Source organism: Antechinus flavipes, chromosome 5, assembly GCF_016432865.1.
Source record: "Antechinus flavipes isolate AdamAnt ecotype Samford, QLD, Australia chromosome 5, AdamAnt_v2, whole genome shotgun sequence".
Taxonomy (NCBI): Eukaryota; Metazoa; Chordata; class Mammalia; order Dasyuromorphia; family Dasyuridae; genus Antechinus; species Antechinus flavipes.
The window spans coordinates 194,025,622-194,047,733 of NC_067402.1; positions in this window are offsets into that span (position 1 = coordinate 194,025,622).

Below are 22,112 nucleotides of genomic sequence, written 5' to 3' on the forward strand. Positions count from 1 at the left end.
CTCAATAAGTGCTTAATAAATAGGAGCTGATTGGTTGATTCAGAAAAAGAAAAGCAAACCATAATTTATGTTGTTTCATTTATTTAACTTTCTTTGCATATGGGTGAAAAAAACTGAATATTTTATGTGACCCACTTCATTCTCATGTTCAAATCATTTCAATTCATTTAAATGCAATTCATTAAATGATCATCAAACATCTATGAACAGGACATGATACCCATCATAAGCAATACAAAAAGAGAAGATATTACAGCATATCTTTAAGTGAAGTAATCTTCAAAAAGTTGCCCCAAGGAACTTCAAACTGAATAATATCAGGATCTTTCCTGTAATATGAGGCAGAGTCATAATGGCTATAAGAATGAGAAAAACAAAGAGTTATGGGATATAAGAAGATGAAGAGTTGACCTCTGGGAAGAGACTTAATGGAGAAAATGACTGACATTCAAGTTCAGCCTAGAAGGATGAATATATTTGACAGCTAAGGAAGGTCACTGTAGGAATTATTTTTAGTCATATCTAATTCTTTATGACCTCATTTGGTATTTTCTTGGCAAAAATACTGGAATGGCTTTGCCATTTCCTTCTCCAGCTCATTTTACAGATGAGGAAACTGAGGAAAACAGGGTCAAGTAACTTGCCCAAGCTAGTAAGTGTCTGAGATAGTATTTGAACTCATGAAGATGAATTTTCCTTTTTCCAAACCTGGTGCTGTATCCACTGTGCCACCCAGCTGCCTCTTATTAAAGGAAATGAGAATAACAAAAATAATAATAAAACCAAGACACATTAATTTAGCACTTCCTTATAACACTCCAATAAGATAGGGTGGGTAAACATCATCTAGAATACAAAGGAAAGGGAGATGGAAAATACTGGTACTGTCTTCTTAACAGCTCCTGTATCATGATGTCTTATGGAAGGCACCTCAGCAAGCACTCAGAAGAAAAGGAGAAACTTGTGACTTGTAACTTTCTACCCTGGGAAGGATCCATTAAAAACTAAGAATGAATGATCCCTTTCTCTGTCACACTGGGGATTATGAGCATAGACTACTAATGTTCCTCAGTCCTCCATAGAGATACAATGAGTTCTCACCATATGTAGAGCATATCATACCACTCGAGTTGTCCTGAATTACTTCAGCTACTTTCTAGACACTGAATTCTAGCTCTAACGCTCATATCCATCATTTTCCAATCCATAGTTTTTCTTTAATTAATTTTGTAGTTCTGGACTTATTATTGTCCATTATTATGTATTGATTATACACTTATCTATGTGTGTCTCTTGTTCAACTCTAAACTTTCTGAGGGTAATTATTGTATTTTAATTGTATCCAGATCTGGGTACCACTTTAGAAAGGTCACTGTCAAATTTATCCAGAGAAGACAAAAATAGATGGGGTCTTAAAACTGTGACCCAAGACTTGGTTTGAAGGAATTAGGAATGTTTTGGCTTAGGTGTAAGTGGAGACTTGACTTCTTTGAATATCTGAGAAGATATTCTCATACAGAATAGGTGTTATTTGACTAGCTCTCCTTGACCATCTAAAGCAGAACTAGCATATATGGACAGAAGTTGATAAGAAAGTAGATTTTCTTTCACTGTAGGGAGAAGCATCTTAACATTAGAATTCTCCAAAAATGGAATGGAGATTCTAAATTCTTCATCACCAGAAGTCTGCAAATAGAATCTTCACGAACTCTTATCTGGGAAGTAGAAAAAACTAAGAATGAATGATCCCTTTCTCTGTCACACTGGGGATTATGAGCATAGACTACTAATGTTCCTCAGTCCTCCATAGAGATACAATGAGTTCTCACCATATGTAGAGCATATCATACCACTCGAGTTGTCCTGAATTACTTCAGCTACTTTCTAGACACTGAATTCTAGCTCTAACGCTCATATCCATCATTTTCCAATCCATAGTTTTTCTTTAATTAATTTTGTAGTTCTGGACTTATTATTGTCCATTATTATGTATTGATTATACACTTATCTATGTGTGTCTCTTGTTCAACTCTAAACTTTCTGAGGGTAATTATTGTATTTTAATTGTATCCAGATCTGGGTACCACTTTAGAAAGGTCACTGTCAAATTTATCCAGAGAAGACAAAAATAGATGGGGTCTTAAAACTGTGACCCAAGACTTGGTTTGAAGGAATTAGGAATGTTTTGGCTTAGGTGTAAGTGGAGACTTGACTTCTTTGAATATCTGAGAAGATATTCTCATACAGAATAGGTGTTATTTGACTAGCTCTCCTTGACCATCTAAAGCAGAACTAGCATATATGGACAGAAGTTGATAAGAAAGTAGATTTTCTTTCACTGTAGGGAGAAGCATCTTAACATTAGAATTCTCCAAAAATGGAATGGAGATTCTAAATTCTTCATCACCAGAAGTCTGCAAATAGAATCTTCATGAACTCTTATCTGGGAAGTAGAAGAAATTAAGGAATAGGTGGGCCTTTTGCCATATTGAGACTCTGATTGTGTACCATAAATGCCTAGTAGAGTGTCATTTCTGCATGGTGAATACTCAGCCCTATTGAAATGACTAAAACATTTGTTCTTGACATTTCTAAGAGACATGTCTAAGGGACATTTTGGGGAGGTAGTTTGCCAACATGAAAGTGGTCTGCAACATAACCCCAACATCCTTATTTCCATCCACCCACTCTCCGAGGCTCTCAGTTTGCCTTAATAAGTTTTGATGGTGATAATGGCTTATCCCTAAATAATCCCTGAATGCTGGACATTATTGAGCAATTCATCTCTTAGATGTTACATACATTAGACTAAAGAGTGGGTGTGTTTTTTTTTTTTCTTCCTTTTCTCAATTTCTTTGTAGGAAAGCAATTTGCTCCTTTGTGATTCACAATGAGATCTGGCAAGTGAATGTTTGCCTTCCATCCTTCTCTTCTCTCCTCTTAAGTCTTTTTCCCTCTCCCACCCCTTCTTCCTTCCCTCATCACCCTTCAGTTTAAAACAAAAGTCTTGAAAAGGAGTGGAAATAAGAACACAGGATCTATGTCAAGGAAAACTATTTGCATAAGCTAAACACTTGGTTCTCAGAGCCAGGACTGTTCTAACTTATGACAAATTCCACCGTCTCGGCCACCTTCCAGCCTCATTTTCATTGGGGTTGGCAAGACAAGTGAAGTCTACATTCTGTATTAATTAACAGCCTTCAAGGGAGAAAACCACCACTTGCAATGCCAGCACACCACTTGCAAAAGGGGACAGGGGGCCTTGTTGGACAAGGCCCCAGTTCTTTTCTTTGGTATAGCAGGAGAAGTGAGGTGGGGGCGAGGTGAACTTTACAGAGGTAATGAACCAGAAATAGAAACTTCAGGTTAAAGTTACTGCCCAGGGTTTTCCATGGCAAACTGTGGGAATGAAAAGTAGTGAATAGTCAGAAAAATCTAGTATGCAGCAATCAGGAATGAAGTCCTGGGGAAGAAGAGAAGAGTCTCTATGATTTAATGCCTTCATCTCACCTTCAGTCTAAGAACCAGAACCATAAATAGAAGTAGAGTCTGCAGAAAAGCACTACAGCCCAGTCTCAAATGACATTCTTCTCAAATGTGTAGGATCTGGTAGGAGAACATCAATCTTTCAGCTGGCAATACCTATACTCACATATAATTGCCTCTGGAGGGCCAGCTTTAAGTATAAAGCTCGGAGAAATGTTGTGATAAGCTCTACAAGGATAAAAACCTCCACTCTACTTGGATCCTGCTGTCAGTTTAAAAATACATGTCAAAGATTACATTGGGGAGGGTAGTAGAATAAAAACCTTTTAGGATTAGAAAGTAATATAAGGTTATTTTGTCAGTCCTCCACCTCCCTCCTTATTTCCCCTTCTTAATCCCCCTGAAATGATAACATACCAATTCAGTCATTCTATAGCTGGAAAGCTGCAGGGTTTTGTTTGTTTTGTTTTGTTTGTTTTGTTGTTGTTTTGTTTTTTGGAGAAGAGGAATTGGGAAAGAGTGTTCTTTGGATCAGCTTTTGAGAGCTAATGGTTAAATTTTCAGTGCGAACCTTTATACCTTGCAAATGCATATAAATTATTGTATTGATTGTTTGGATAAATAATGAATAAAATGCTGATAATGAAGATTCAATTTAGAAGTGTCTTGTGTTTTTTTTTCCTCTAGAGAGATGATGTTAAACATTTACCAGCATATCACCTAATGTTACTGATTAAAAAAGAGAAGGCTCGTTCCCATGTTCTTGGTAATCCCATGGTTATTCCCTCTTGGAGGTGGATCCTTCAGAAAATTTATCCCAAGGGTGAGGTAGTCTATGGGAGCACTTACTTGAAACCATAACTTATGAGCATGATATTGCCTCACCCTCTCCCTTTCCTCAGGTTTGATTTTTTTTCCCTGCCAGCTACAGGGCCCATTTATTCACACAAAAGAAATTTAATCACAAAATATAAGAAATAAAATGACAAGCAATTTCTCTCCTTTTCCCTGAAATGTACACAGGAGTATACTCTTCCAGAAGTAGCTATACCATTAATGGGTGAAATTAATGTATTACAAGGAACCATGAAAGACCACAGATACATATTAAAGGTATATAATTAGAAACAAGTTTGACCAGGGGCTTTATGTGAAAAGACATATGTCAGGATATCATATGGCTATGTAATATGTGTACATATACAAATGAGATGCTCTCTTCAAGAAGCTTGAATTATATTGAGGGATACAACACATATAAAATGAGACAAATTTAAAATATATAACAAATGATTTGAGGGAGAGGAGTATATAATAGATATACCAGGAAAGGCCTTTCAAAGTAGCTTGAGCTGAGCCTTATTAAGCAAACTAGTATCTCCAAGAGGTGTAGATGAAGAAGGAGAATATTCTAGACATGGAGATAGGATATGGAATATTATTTACAAGGGATGACAAGTAAACTAAGTTGGCCGGAGCATAAAATATATTAGGAGGAAGTAAATGTATAATTAGCCTGGAAAGTTGGACTTTGAATACCAAAGAAAATAGAGTACATTCTAGTTAAAAGTATTTTTTACTCCCAAATTGCCATCCACTGTCCCAGACAACTACCTAATTTAGGATTAAAAATTCCTCCAAACTGGTTTAATTCTTCATAGGGATCCTGAGCTAACAAAAACTGTTTCCAATTATTTTGTCAAAGAAACCCTAGTTGTATCATATGTTTGTTGGACCATCTTGCTCATGTCATGCTCATGAAAAGAAATCCAAATCAGAACAAAAGTATATTGAAGGAAGTAAGACTATTTTCTCCTACTTTCCTACTCTACATTCCTTCCTTTAATATGAATACATGTCAGCAGCAAAAAAATCGGGTTTTGATTCTATATTTTGACCAGAATCCCCCTCTCTCCAACAATTCAAGTTTCATTCATCACATTCATCAAAACACAATTATTAAACAAGGTATATGGCTTTGTGGTAGGCACTGAGATCATACTACATGACACATACCCTGTACTCAAAATCCTTTCAATCTAATGAGGGAAGGAGTGACATGGATACAGAAAACCAATTCAAAAGAGGGTTAATGAAAAGAGGGCAAAGTAGAGATTCAGGCAAAGTGCTATGAGAAATGCGAGATGGGGTATGAGCCCCCCTTTACCTGGTAGGCTCAGCTTCATGGTGGTACCTGAGGAATCTTTCTTACACCAGTTAAACTGGTTAATCTATGCTACCCTAGAAGGAAAAAGAATAAGCATGAAGCTTTTCTGAAAAACTTACCCTGGCCCTCAAAGTCCAGGCCTTTGGGACTTGGCCTTTTCTTCCAGTCATCTCCCATTAGACTGAATGTGGTGAATGAGGTGCTCTCCTAAGGAAAGCCGGGAATGATTATGGGGTGTCCCTTCCCTCCACCTGCCTCCTGCAGGCACCCAACCCCAGCCATGTCACTAGACACATGGTTCATTAAGGGAACACAATATGTCCCAGTGGTTGGCAGATAGCCGGGATGTCCTGTATAACAGCAGATGCAAAGAGAATGAGCCGAGCAGCTGAAAGAGCCGGGGACAGAAAGAACACATTGTTCGGGACTATGAAAGGCTCAGCCTGGGAGGGGACATATGCATCTACTTAGAAAAAAAGAAAAACAAAAAGCCACCAGTGGGTCCCCTTCAAACTAGTCTTTCCCCACCCTTGCCCAAAGCCCCGTCAGATACAGCACGGTCTCCAACAACAAAGAGAGATGGAGTTTGCTCCATGCTAATGATGGGCATCAGGGACAAGAGAGAGAGTTTCAAGGACTCAGGTGACACAAATGGAAGTTATTTGTTGATAAAGGAAAAGACACTGATCATCTTCCCTCCTATCTTCACCTTACCTAGTATACTCAAGTGTCCCAGAGTCACCAAATCATAACATGATAGAACTAGAAGAGACCTCAGAAATCATGTAACCTGAGCCCTTCCTTCTATGACCTGATGGTCAGAAGGAAGCAAGTTGACCAAAGTCATAAAGCAAGTTAGTGGCAAAGATGGTACTAGAGCCTAGGTAGCCTGATTCTTGGTTTTGTTTTTTTCTCATAAAATGATGCTGAATCTATCTGCAATTTTAGGAGAACGTTTCTTCAAGAGACTTTTTTTGAAGTATACTTTTAAAACTTTATTCTTCTTAAGTTTTTTTTTTTTTTTTTGGAGGGGGGGAGGGAGGAGAGAAGATTTATGTTTTCTTTTTTTTTTTCTCCAAGTATTTTTTTATTGTTTATTTGTGTAAAACAATTTTTTTTTGGTTATGATGTGGGAAAGATTCCTATCTTTGATTCCCAACACCCCCCCCTCCCCTCTCCCTCCAGTTAATGTAATTACCCTTTAACTCACAAATCCTGGTCCCTTTGAATTCTAATAGAAGATCCGGACCTGTCCCAGCCCCACCCGGATCTGAGCCAACTTTGGGGCTACACCCATAAGCCCCTCGAGCTAAATATCCCATTATAAAAGGGAGATGCTGGGAACCCCCTCTTTGCAGAGATTCCAAACATGCTAGCCTCTGTGAAGACCCTCTGTCCACTGGACCCTCTGTCTGGTGCCCTCCTTATCTCTACCTTCACCTATCTCCTTACTTCCAAACTCAATAATAAACCTCTTTTATCAATCTAGCTCTCGGGCCAATAAATGCCTTTATTGGGAACTCCTGCCGCTAGTAGACTTCATTTACTGCCGTATCCTTGCGCCGAATCCAAAGGGGTTGCAGAGGAGCTCCGTTTGACTCCCTGTATCCCAAACCTGTCACTAGACCTCAACTAAACCCTAAGTTCATTCAGGTACCCCAAATCTAGACCTCAACAGTTATACATGTACATTAGTTTCTTTTTTAATTGAGGTTTTATGAATCATGTTGGGAAAGAAAAATCAGAACAAAAGGGAAAAACCAAGGGGAAAAAAAAAATTAGAAAAAAGAAAAAATAGTGAACTTAGGATGTATTGATTTACATTCAGTCCATAGTTCTCTCCCTGGATGCAGATGGCATTTCTTTTCCACAGTTTATTGGGACTGCCTTGGATCACTGAACTGCTGAGAACCAAGTCTTGCATAGTTGACCATCACACAATCTTGCTGTTACTGTGTACAATCTATTCCTACTTCTTGTTTTGAAGAGATCTTCTTTATTTCTGTTTCCCATTCAGTTTTTTTCCTTTGGAGAAGATAATGATTTATAACTTCAATCCTGCAGGATACTGATTGAATTTCCAATTGACAGAAATATAATGTTGAATATCAATCCAATTGATATTTCTTAAACTGTATACCTATTATATATAGAAGTCTTTTTTCATGAAAAATTTCTGTCATAAACACAAATGTTATGATTTGAGTTTGAAGATGTGAGCTCCAGAAACAAGAGTAAAAGAAAAAGGCAATGGATCTACCATGAATAAAGTTGAACTTACAAAACAGGATGAACATTGAAATTGTATAATACATGGCCTGTAACGTTTGTGTCCAGAGAACAATGAACAACTTTAGGGTGTTTCCAAATCAAAGGTAAGTGACTGGACTAAATAATTTATTGACATCCTTTTTTGCTTCAACATTATACTATTCTATATTTTGTTTGCTGAAAGAATAGCTCTATATACCCCAACTTAGTTTACTTTAGATTTGTTTTTAAGGACAAGGAGATTCTTTAAAGTACCATTTTGTTTCCCTAGCGATTAACATGTTATTAAGCACATAGTGTGTGCTTAATAAATGTTTGTTGACAAACTTTCTATTAGTTATTTCTATAAGAAGATAAACTTTTCACTTTCATTGAGAAAACTATCTGCTTTACTCAATGAAGGTGCAAACCAAGTCTAAAAAAGTAGTGGACAACTAATATCTCAACTTATATGATGTAGGATGGCAAATCTAAGTAATTAAGACAATTTTTTTTCTCCTTTCCTGTTGTGTCTTACATCTATCTCCAGCTTTGCTTAAAGTATGAATTAGTGGACCTAGAAAACTAAATCTCCATATTATAGGGAAATGATCTGACCAGCTGTGCTCTAGCAGAAGTGGGAAAATCTGTGTGGTCTCTCTCTATACAGATGTTTAGAATTCTTTCCTCCTGAAAGTTTCCATTTTATATATAAGAAGAGAGGGAAATGAGAGTTTAAGGGGAAGAATAAGTACTTTCTAATTTGTTTCTGGGTGCTCCCTCATTACTTGTAATGTGTCAGTATTTAGGAAACACATGTTGAGATTTGTCACGGGGTGGTGGTAAATAGAATAAATTTAAGCTATAAGCCACAAGGATCTCCTTCCCCAAGCATGTCACTCATAGAACAAGATCAGTCCTATTAAATACTACAAGTACTATATCAATAAATAATTCTACAAGTATTTAAAGAATATCTTCTTTATGTCCCCAAATATTACACATTTATTGGACACCTACTATCTGGTAAACACTGTGGTAGGCAGTGGATAAGATAACAAAGTTTCTAGGATTGACCCAGTAAAAGTCTAGGTATGTAGACAAGGCTAAGTTACATAATATAATTAATGAGGAATCAAGTTCCAAACCATGTGTAGGTACTTCCAGCATTTTCAGTGAGATATTATGCACTGTTGTTCATCACTTAATTGTAGGAGCAAAGAAAGTTTAGAGTTGGAGGAAGAGGAGGGGAGTTACACGGGTCAGAACTGTTGGAGGAAGTTAAAGGTAGAAAATGGGACTTGAGCTAGACTTTGAAGGATGACTAGGATTTGAATAAATAGAAAAAAGAGACTGGAGATCGTGAGTAGAACATGGCATGAACAAAGAAATAGCTACACACACACACACACACACACACACACACACACACACACATCTTCCACCACCTCCTATTTTTATCTCAAATTGGACTCATAAACAACCTGAGTGAAGCAAGTGAACAATGAAAGAAACAAGGAAAAAAGGGAGGATCATTAAGTGAAACAAAACATCTTTTTTTTTTTTTTTTCAAATGGAAGGAAATGTAGATATAAAAACTTCACAGTAAACTTACATTTTTGACCATTTAAAAAATATTTTTGCATACATATTTTTCTTTCCAAAAAGGTCTCATTTTAGGAGAGCACTTTATATTTTTGCTTTCTCTCTGTTGATTATTTCCCATGTATCCTGGTGTAGAGCTTATAGCTGTTAATATGTTGTCTCCTCTCTTAACAAAGCAGAGAATAACTATCTTTTTTCTTTATTTGTATACCCAGTACTTAGCATGACATGTAATAGGTGAATGGATTGAAAATGAAAAAGTTTTCCTCCCTTTTCTTCTAGATTGATTTATCATTTTTCATTCAGACCAACTAACCTAATTGTCTTTTTTTTTTTGACCAGCATAAGGCATTTCATCTTTCTATTTTTCTTTTGCATTAGCATTCCCTTATGCCTAGAATTATACCTTTGCAGATGTTCAACTCTTGCATTCCCTAGCTCTCTTAAAGACTCAGACTAATGATATTTTCTAAAGCCTTTCTTGGTGCTTTCATACTGTTAATGTTCCTCTTCATTCTTGCCTAATTTCATCCCACATCCCAGCAAAGAATTACTTTGCACTTACTTGAAATATAGTTTATATTTAAATAACATTTTGACAAAGCAGAATTAGCCTTAGAGTTAAGAAGACTTGGGTTAAAGTCTCTCTTCAACCCATACTGTTTGGGTGACCCTAAGCAAATCATTTTAATTTTAGTGCCTCAGGTAATTTACTTAGACTTTAAATTGCAAAAAAGGTTGCTAATTTGCATGGGAAATGTTTTTTCTTTCCTGGAGTTATTTACAATAATGAAACTGGTATAAAAACAATATACCTGCTTTTATTTGTGTATATTTTTTTTTCCTTCCACTAGGATGTAAATTGTATGAAACAAGGAATTCTTAGTTTTAATTACTACATTCCCAGTACCTAGCACAATACCTGACACATGGCAGTCACTTAATAAATGCCTTTCATGTAATATCCACATTTACATGAACACACTCAGAAAGTCATCTGGAAAAGAATTTAGTCCAACAAGCCAATTCCTCGTCCCCTAAATAATATCATCCCTAAATCATTCTCTTTTCATGAGATACTGAGAACAAATTCTCTTGCAGGCAGAGATAAAGTCTTCAAAGTCTGAATGTTTGAGCCTTTGGAAATAGGGGCCCATCACAAATGAGAAAAGATAAGCCTTTGAAGATATACATGTTAGTAAAGGGGAAGGAAACAGAAAGTGGGTGATAGTGGAACCTTTTAAAAAGGCAGAAACAGCAAAACTTTTTTGAAAAAAAAAAAGCTTAATAATAAGTCCAAAACATAAATAGATAAATCAAAAGAAAGAATTCTAATACTAGAAGGAAAAGTGAGTAATAAATCTTCAAAAAGAATACAAAGTGTTCTTAAATATTATAGTAAAAAGGAAAATGAGCTAATGAATGATGAGATAGAGAATCTTTTGGCTTCCCAGGAGAGCTTGGAACAGCAGTGGGGAGCTCCAAATACTTCAAAAGAGATGCTAAATCAATATAAGAAGAAATTAGGAGTGCATAAAAGTAAAAACAAAATTGTCAGTGCATTAAAAACTCAATTTATAGATTAGAAAAAAATTAATCCATAATGGAAATTCATTTAGATAAATTAAAAAGATTACAATTTTGGAATACATATACACAAAATGAAGTAGAGTAAAATTAGAAGAGAAGCAAAAGGCTTGTGTTGAAAAAACATGTCAATAACAGTCAGTATAAAGTGATTGATTTTGGCATCAGGATTCATGGAAACAACTTTTTTAAAAAATAACTTTTTATTGACAGAACCCATGCCAGGGTAATTTTTTACGGCATTATCCCTTGCACTCACTTCTGTTCCGATTTTCCCCCTCCCTCCCTCCATCCCCACCCTGAGAAAGCAAGCAGACCTTTACATGTTAAATAGGTTACAGTATATCCTAGGTACAATATATGTGTGCAGAACCAAACAGTTCTCTTGTTGCACAAGGAGAATTGGATTCAGAAGGTATAAATAACCCAAAAAGAAAAACAAAAATGCAAGCAGTTTATATTCATTTCCCAGTGTTCTTTCTTTGGGTGTAGCTGCTTTTGTCCATCCTTGATCAATTGAAACTGAATTAGTTCTGTTTATCGAAGAGATCCACTTCCATCAGAATACATCCTCAATTCATGGAAATAACTTACAGATTATAGAACATAAAAAATTTTAAAAACCTGAACACCATGATGCAGGAAAAACTAGCCAAGAACTTTGATTACAAAAAATAAATAAATAATTGAGAAAACACACATGTCATCTGCAGGGGAATAAAAACAAACCAAAAATCTATAAACTTCCAACCCATGTAGTGATTAAATTTAAATTAAATTCAATGAGAAAAAACAAAAATATTCTAAGTAGCCAGAAGAAATGCTTTAAAATCTAAAGGAAAAGAAATATATCACACAAAATTATTCTACAACCACAAGAAATTGTAGAAGAGAATGGAATAGGATATTCCAAAAAAGTTAAAGGAATAGCAGTCCAGAAAAAAAAAAAAAGATACACATTTAACAGAAGTATTTGAGGCTTTCCTGGGGAGAAAAAGTCATAAATAAAGAGAATATTCTGTTTGTAAATATTGCAAACAAGAAGATCTTAAGAAGAGCAAATGAGTGGAACTTTTAAGGGAAAAAATTATAATAACCATTTGAAATGATATTTTTAAAAAGAAGGATAAAAAGTAAAAGGATGCAAAAGAATCTTGTTGTGAGGAGAACTTAATGAAATTGGAGAAATGAAGGAGAAAGGAAGAAGCATATGTTAACCATCATGTCTCTCCCACAAGTGAAGATAAGGTATTTTTAGGTGGAATTGCCAAGCTAAAGGGTTTGTGAATGGGGATAGGGAGAGAATTCTAATACCAGAAGGAAAAGTGAGTAATAAGAAAAAGACATAGATGATGTACTCCCTCCAAAGTCCATGAATGAACAGGGTAATAACCATAGTCTCCTATAAAGAAGAAATTACTGTAGGGGAATGGTATGAGTAGTATTCAGTCCTAGACACTTGCAGAATATGGGTGCACCTAACTGAGGAAAGGGGAGAAAGAGGATCCTACTGAAGAACATTCTCTTAGGGAAATATATATCTATAAATCTCTATCTCTATCTCTATAGAACAGAAATGGGGGTTCCATGGTTAGTTAGTGAATTGAGAAATTAAGTTTCTAATATGGTGCCTTTACAGATATCTCAACTCTGGTCCTTGAGAAGGATATGTGAATGCCTATGAGTAACTTGATGCATGATTGGGGAAAGGGGCAGACCTTAAATAGAGAAATTAAATGGCATGGCAACAGGAAGAGGAACAATCATGTGAAGGGCAAGGTATAGGACTGATCACACCACCATATTGGGACATAAGATAATTTCTACCACTACTTCTTTCAAAATTGATATTTCTCAGAGTAAGACAGAGAAGAATAGAAAACACTTATGCAAGATCTATAAAAGTAATCACATAGAAACTGGTTAAAGAAGGTATTCAAATCCTATTCTATTCTATGTTTAGAACCATAACCATAAAAGATACAAAGAATAGAGTTATTGGCCATGAACAAGATAATAAAATATCAGAAGAAGGTGGAAAAGAATTAATGAATAGAAAAAAAAACAAAAATTTCTTAGAAAAATTATAGTAAAGAAAAAACTATTATATATAACAAGCTGAAGAGGAAACAGGAAAGGAGATTCAGAGCTAACCATTTGAATAAGCAACAGAAGAGAAATAATAAAGGAGCAGAAAAAATAGATAACAATTTTTTTAAAGAAAAAAATAATTTAACTAAAGCCCCCAAACTAAAGGAAGGTTAGACAAGTAAGAGGAAAAAAGGGAAAGAAAACTTGTGAGAATAGAGTGAAGAGACAAAATACTTATTCAGAAGAGAAATAGTATCATTTAAAATTACTATCCACTTTTTGTCTTTTATATTAGTGGTCATTTATATTATATTAGTGGTTATATGAGTGGCTTTTTCCATTCTACTGGAATTTCCTCTAAGGTTCTTTAACCTGGGATCTATGAGTTTTTTAAAAAATATTTTGGATGTTTATCTGCTTTTATCCCCAAAACATATAAATCCAAATTAAGTGAGGGGACCTATTATACCTTAGTTCTGATCTTCAATAAAGCAATCTGTTTCTATAAAAAAAAACATTTTGGATGATTGTACTTAAAATAACTTGCTTTCTTTTAAATTATAAGCATTCTATTTTATGCATTTAAAAATTTTCATCTGATAAGGAGTCTTTATATTTCAACAGATTTATTTTGGTCTACCATTATCATTGTAATAGAGGGTTGGTCTATACACACTATATACCTTTTTGATTTTTTTTTGAGTCTGACATGGATTTGCATATTTTAAAAAAACTATCACTGATGCAGTTCAGTTTCTTTCCTCCATGACTGTTTTCAAGTGAAGACTATCAGGGGAAAATACCAAAAAACTCATGTCTTCATGTTTACCCAAGTGGTAAGAGTAGGTTACTGGCACTTTCCTTTAGGAAGTTACTATAATAACCACTCAAGAGATCTCTTTGTATTTCTGGTCTATCCACTGTATGGCTACTAAAATAATCTTTCTAAAACAAAGCACTGAACATAAAATTCTCTTGCTTAAATATTTTTCTATGCATCCCTGTTATCCTTAGGATAAAATACAAAGTCCTTGGCATGGCATTTATTTGTTTATTGTGAGGCAGTTGGGGCTGGGGGACTTATCCAGGGTTACACAACTAGTAAATGTTAAATGTCTCAGGTCACGTTTGAACTCAGATCCTCATAACTTCAGGAGATGGTGCTATATGCACTGTGCCATCTAGCTGTCTCTTGGCATAACATTTAAGGCCCTTTATTATTTAATTCCAATGGCATCTCCAAACATTTCATATTACTCCCTTTTACCTACTCTACATTTCATTCAAACTTGACTATTAGCTATTCTATGCACTTAGCATTCTGTATTCCACCACTTCCAAAACTTTTCAAAAGCTATTCCTATTCCTGGAATACTTTCCTTCCCTTTCTGTCTGTAGGAATCCTGGGATTTAAATTCAGGTACCCTGATTCTAAATATAGTATTTTTTCAATTTAGTTCAGTTCAGCTCAATTCAATACACATCAGTTAATGACTATGTGCTAAGCATTGTGTGAGGTGCGGGGAATACAAAAAAAAAAAAAAAAAAGATTTCCCCATCTATTTAGAAAACCTTAGAGAATCAGCAAAGGAATTATTTGAGATTATTTTTTTTTAATCATTAAAGTAGCAAGATGCAAAATAAACCCATGGTATTCACATTGGAACCAGCACCAATATGATAAGATTTTGGGAGTGGGTGTTATCAGACTACCTAAGGAGGAGCAAGCTGATCCAGATTAGAAACAAAGTTTTCTTGCCAATCATTAGTGACATCAGGATTATAAATAGCCATTGAACTTTTATGCAGATGAGGCTAGCTAGTCTTAAAAACCCTCCAAAAAACAAAACAACAAAAGCTATAAAAGACTAATACTTATAAAATATCAGAAAATACAAAAGAAAGGATAAAGAGGAAAATAGCCCTGAAAATCAATATGAAATTCATAAAAACATCTGAAAACCAATCTATCTAGACATACTCAAAACATATATATATGTGTATATACATATACCAAAAAAATTCTTTAAATAATTAAAAATTAGAGAGATATTTACTGCTCATCATTGGACTGCATCAATATTTTTTAAAATGATAATACTGCCTGAATTAATTTACAAATTTAATTCTATAACTATAAAAGTATCATGAGGTTTCTTTATAGACCCAAATAAAACAAAAACAAAATTCGGGAACAAAAAAATAGAACTGCAAAAAAATCAATGAAAAAAAGTAAAAATGAATGGAGAAAACTACTTTGAAATACTGCTATAAGTTCCAAATTGATTATTAATTTAATCATACGAGAATGTTAGATTATAGATTTAGAGCCAGAAGACACCTAAGAGGTCTAGTCCACTTCTCACATTTTATAGATTAAAAAAAAAGCCTCATAAAGTTAAAGGACTTGTTTTAGATTATCTAGTAAGTAAACATTCAGAATCTTTTGACTCCAGAGACAGTATTTTGTACTCTGTACACTATGCACTGCTATCACTGGTCTCATTGTAAAAAATAAGGGGACACTACTGTGGCTATTATTCTTCAGTCTTCATTTGTATCTGACTCTTTGTGATGCCCATTCACAGCAAAGACGTTAGAATTGCCTCCGTTTGCTCATCTGTAAAATGGAAAAGGACATGGCCTAAAAAATCCCAAATGGGCACACAAGAATCATATATGACTAAAACAACAAAATAGAGCCATTGTTTAACTTATTTTCATGATTTTGCTTACTCTCCCTGTGCATCAACTTATTCAAATCTTTCTCTGAATTTATCTCTTTTTTTTTATTCCTTACAAATTATAATATTCGCTTGCATTCATGTGCCATAATTTGTTATCATTCTTTTTTGGATAAGAACTCTATTTATAGAGCTCATAGTACATATGGGGTCCTTTCTCTTTGATTTCTTTCTAGGGTATACAAATAGTGGTATTGCTGATCAAAGAATATACACAGTTTAGTAAATTTGGGGATATCATTCCAAATTGTTTTCTAAAAGTTGTACCAATTAATTTATAGCTCTATCTATAGTATCTTAGTTGTATCTGGAGAATTCTTGAGCAAGGAAAGGTAGATGAGATCACATTAGATTTTAAAAAAACTTAAATTATAAGAAACTGAAAAATTTTTATACAAACAAAATCAATGTGGCTAAATTAAGAGTGAAACATGATTGGAGAAAATCTTGGCATCAAATATTTCTAAAGGTCTAACATTCAAGGTACATAAGAAATTAATCAATCTAATAAAAAAAATCTGAGGTCAGGAGCCATTCCATAATTCTAAAATTCAAAAGTACTCAAATAATATGAACAAATAGATCCTTATCTATAAAGGAATCTTTCACATAAACAGGTATTCATTCAGTTTCTACCACTTACAATCTCCAATAATGAGGGAAGCTTATTTTTCTCCACTAAAGCAGGAACCTTTTTTTTTCTCCTCTAACTTTCTAAAGCAAATTTAATCCAAGACTTAACCTTTCTTTTCCCCACCATCCAGCTTCTTTCAAACCTCAGAATTAGAAAAGACTTTCTAGGTCTTTTGGTCTCTAGCAGGGGTCCTCAAACTACGGCCCGCGGGCCAGATACGGCAGCTGGGGATGATTATTCCCCTCACCCAGGGTTGTGAAGTTTCTTTATTTAAAGGACCACAAAACAAAGTGTTTGTTTTTACTATAGTCCTGCCCTCCAACAGTCTGAGGGACAGTGAACTGGCCCCCTATTTAAAAAGTTTGAGGATCTCTGGAGGAATTTGCCATATCCATAACAAGCATTTCTTCATAAAGATCTACAATAATGAAGAAATCTCTATATCAACAGACAGCCCATTACATTTTAATACAGCTTATTAGGAACTTTTCCTTATATTGAGTTGAAATCTCTCTTCCACATATTGCTTAGTTCTTCCCTCTGGAAATAAGGAAATATGTCTAATACCTCTTTTATATGACAACCTTTCTAATACTCCAAGACACCAAGTCTATTTTTTCCCCACTCTTAGCATCAATTCCTTCTCAGTTCCTTCCACCATTATTTGATAATGTTTCAGCTTGGAGGGAGAAAGCTATTCTGGAAGATGGTACTCCTACGGTCTATACCTCTCATTTGCTGTGGGACTCTATTTCCATGTCCTGCAGTAATACAATAGCCTTTACTCTTGAGCAATGCATCATTCATGAATGAATTATTATATTGATTAGCCTCTGTGCTTCTGGGACAAAGGTGCTATGTTAATACTAAGTATTCTTCTTCTTCTCATTAGTATTATTCAAATCCAGATGGCATTGTTATTATTGTTGATTGACAGCCCAGCAGAGCCTTATTCATGTGTGTCACGGAGCCACCCGGTGGTTAATACGGCAAAAAACCATGTTTAAAACAAAGCTCAAGAAACACTAGAATAATGTTATTAAAGCCAGAGCAGCTGCAGTAATGCAGAAAAACAGGGCAAGGAAATGCATCCCTGAGCATAATAAAGGGAAAATGGGCCCTGACATTGATCATATAATCATGCTAGACTTTTATAGACACTGGGAGACCCCAATAGAGATAAGTGCTTGCACTTTATCCACATTTTACAGGCAGCAATTTTTAAAGAATGGTCTTTGTTGTTACTTCTGCTATGTTAATGACCCAGTTGAAGGTTCCCATGCTGGCCTAAGGACACTTTTTTTTAAAAACAAATCTGAGTGAGTAACTTGATGACCTGAAACAAGTTTTCTTTATGTGAAATTAAATATAAATATTTCACTATTGAGTAGTCATAATATGATAGCTGGAGGCTGGAAAAGGAATTGATGAAAACTCTGGATCATAATATCAAGTAGAGACACTTACCCTTAGTTAATCACAAAATTATTAACTAAGACAGATCTTTAGTCCTGCCATGCAGAACTTTGGGGGCAATGTTTATACCTCCAAAGGTGGCTGTTAAGGTTCATTTTCTTTCTATGTATTTGAGTTTTTTTTTCTCCCTTGCCTTTTCCATCCTCATGAAGACCACAGCCACAGGAATAATAGACCCTTAACAAGATAAGAAAGTAATATTTATCAGTATTCTTTACCTCCTTCATGTTTAGGGGCCCTAGCTGAAATAAGTATTATTGTAGATACACTTTATTAAACGTGTGGTGAATTTTATTATATAAACTTATTGTTAATGAAATTAGAGAGAATGCAAAGGGAAACTAGAATTGTGGTTGGATGCTTAAAATCAAGGTTCTGTTATATAAAATGAGAGGGCTAAACTAGATAATCTCCAATCTAAAGTCTCTTTCAGCTCTAATTCTTTTGTTTGAAAGCTGTGCCATGTTACTGTTAGAAATACGCTACAAAGATAAAAGGACTCAGGAGTATGAAATAAGTTGATTTATTTGTGGTTCTACAAGAATGAGGTGATCCCTGGATAGATCCATGCTTAAAAAATGATTCTTTTTAAAATTTTTAATTAAATTTTATTTATTTTTATTTCATATCCCGAAGTTTAGTGCTTGCAGTTACCTTTCATCCACTTCTTGTTTTTGGGTAATTGTTATCAGTTTATCAGTTCACTGGCTCAATAATCTTGTTTTGTACAACCAACTGGGATGAGCTGACATGACCTTTCTCTAGGTCTTTGTCCCTATGTGGAAATATGATTCTATAGGTTGTTTACAATTACAATAAAAAGTACTAGATCTCAAAATTAATCAATAAATCATTAAACATTTATCAAGCTACTACTCCACTGTGCTAAATGCCAGGAATAAAAAAAAAAAAAGCAAAAGATGCCTATTTTTGATGGCAAAAGACAACTTTGCCAGCTGGGGTTGAGTAATGCAGTTGGATGTGAAATAAAGAGATAATTTCCCTGGAGTCCTCCTCAAATGCAAGGTCTGGAAGAAGTTTTCTACTTCTCCTCTCCAATTTCTCCAATCAGAGTGAGGGAAGAATGACAGATGAAATTCTGCATATGAATAACAATAACATGCATGAGGGAAAAGATAAAATTATATTCAGAAAGTGAATGATTTTAATTTCCAGGATGAAGAATTTTCATTTAAGGGGAGTTGTGGAGTCTAGTCCTGGTCAGGCTGGGATGAGAAGAAGTCAGGGAATACAGTGGATAGATAACTTGATTGATAAAAGCCCAGGGCTTGAGTCCTACTTTTAACACTTGTATAACAATAGGAAAAGCTTAACTCTGAAACTCAGTTTCCCTATTTGGAAACAGAGTCAATAATTCTCACACTATCCACCTCACAGAATTATTAGGAGAGTTCTTGGTAAGTCCACAAAACACAAAGGATCATTTAACGCACATTTATTCTCACTTATCACCCAATCAAGAATCTGATGGCTATTGTTTCAATTCCCGGTTATTCCCACCATTTACTACCTTCATTCATATTCACCTGTTGTTGAACAAAACTGGAGAAAATCACAAAATCATGCTTACTGATCTTCCATAAATTTGTTCCACAATCTCAACTGCCACTTTACTGTTGCAATGGGAAGTTTTTACACTCTTCTGAGTCACTATCTTCCTTTTCACAGCAGCTTTTCCAAACCTTTTCATCCCTTCTGATACCTTCTTTAGTTGATCTTTCCCTCCACCCTCTCAGATGAGAAGCTTGCTTCATATGTCAATAAAAAATTGAGACTATTATCTAAGAGTTCCTTCAGATGTCTTCTGCCACTCTCTCTGTGTTTCATTTCACATGAAGAGATGGTCTTGATAAAGCAAACTCCTTAACAAGCACAAGTGATCTCATTTCATTCTATCTTCTCCAACAGATTGTTTCCTATCATCTTCACTCTTTTACTTTCTTTAATCTCTCCATGTCTAATGACTGGTTCCCTACTGCCAATCCTTGTCTTCCCCTTCCTTAAAAAATTCTCACCTTTTCCATCTATATCTAAAAGTTATTGTTCAACAATTCTCTTTCCCTCCACTGGTTCCTCCTCCCTATCCCCTTTCCCCCCGATTAAATATAAATCTTGTTTGCCTTTTAAATCCCTTTATAACACAACCCCCCCTTTACCTTTCCAGTCTTATACCTTTCACCTTACTTTTCAAGCCCTGTGTGATTTATTGACACTGGCTTCCTTATTGCCTTTCACAATAAGGTTCCATCGGCAAATATTTTCTCAACTTTTCATCTCCTAACTTTCACATATGAGGCTGTTCCTCATACCTTTCTTCTTCATCTCTAATTCTTAGCTTCTCTAGCTTCTTCCAGGTCTCAGTTAACGTCCCACCTTCTAAGAAAGCTTTTCCAAACCCCCAGGGGATGCTAGTGCTTTCCTTCTTGATTAATCTCCAATTTCTCCTGTATACATCTTGTTTGGACATGGTTATTTACGTATTGCCTCCTCCATTAGACTAAACTCCTTGAAAGCTGGTATTTTTTTTTTTCCATTTCTTTGTATCCCCAGAATTTAGCGCAGTGCCTGACACATAGTAAGCACTTAAAATTTTATCAACTTGATTTGGTTCTATAAATATGAATTACTATTTTGCGAGAAAGGGTGGGGTGAGAGTAGAAGAAGAAAATTTATGTGTGGGCATGAAGAAATTTACTCTGGAGCTCAGAACATAAATTTGTATGATTGTTTGTGTAAATTAGTGCCTGCAGAGTACTTTGGTGAGCTCTGGATTTGGCTCCTTGCCTGAAAATATATCATCATAAAAATGTTTGCTATAGTTCAGTTTAAACATTGATTAAGCATATCATATGTGAAAGAGCACTGCCTGACATGGGGAAAGATGCAAAGTTTAAGAAAGACATCATCCTGTCCTTAAAAAGCTTGTGGCCCGGAATGGAAATGACAATATAAATAACTAGTATATAAAGAGAATAATATTATAGGGTCATAAACCTTTTTATAAGCATTTCCTATTACAAGTCATATTTTTTAACAGCTTCCCACCATCCCTTATTATATAATTAACCAAAGTGAAATCAGTCTGCAATGGGGGGGAGAGGGAAGGGGAGTGGAATGTAACTACCCAGGACAAAGTGGTTTCATTACAACGGCCACAAAGGCTGCTGGGAGTTGTAGTTTTTTCTAGTTTAGGAAGAGAGGAAACTAATGCATGCAACTGATCACAGGGGATGTGAGGAAAGAGGTGGAGAAAAGGCAGATGATGAACATGGTGTAACTATGGAAACCATGACCAGGACACCTGCAATTCCTTTTATTTTTTCCCTCCAGAGCACTGAGATGTGACCTCTGCATGAACAAGCAGAGAGAGAGAAAGGGAGGGAGGATGGGAGAGAGGAAGAGAAGGAAGGAGGAGGGAAGGAAAGAAGAGGGAGAGAGGGAGGGAGGGAGAAAGAGGAGAGGGAAAAGGAAGGGGAGAGAGAGAAAGAGAGAGAAAGAGAGAGGTGTGTGTGTGTGTGTGTGTGTGTGTGTGTGTGTGTGTGTGTGTGTGTATTGCTCATTCTAATAACAGTACTGAGGAAAAACTGATGAGAGGAAAGAGCTATTCCTCCCCTGCCACTGCTTTATTTCTACTTAATTGTGTGATTTTCAAAATTACTTTGAAAGACTGTATTTACTGGATTTTTATTATTAAATTTATAAATATCTGTGACTGATCTTGTCTTTAAATTATCTAATATCTTTGTCTGAAACAGGAGAGCAATGGGGAGTTCCTCAAGAGAGAGGAGTCTTTTTTATCCTAAGACTAGAAAGCTAAATTCTCAAGTCATTGTTAGAGTTCTATTCTCTAATAGAGACATAGAAATACAAGCTATTTTTATAAGCACAGAATTTATAAACTCTGGCACTGTTGCATATATTTACCTCATAATAGGTAAAAGAAGCTGAGAAGAAAATTGGGGAATTACTATCTCACATAGTTGGGACATATTAGTAGAAATCTATACAAACAAGCAATAAAGGATAGAAGGAATCCACGATACTTTAGCTT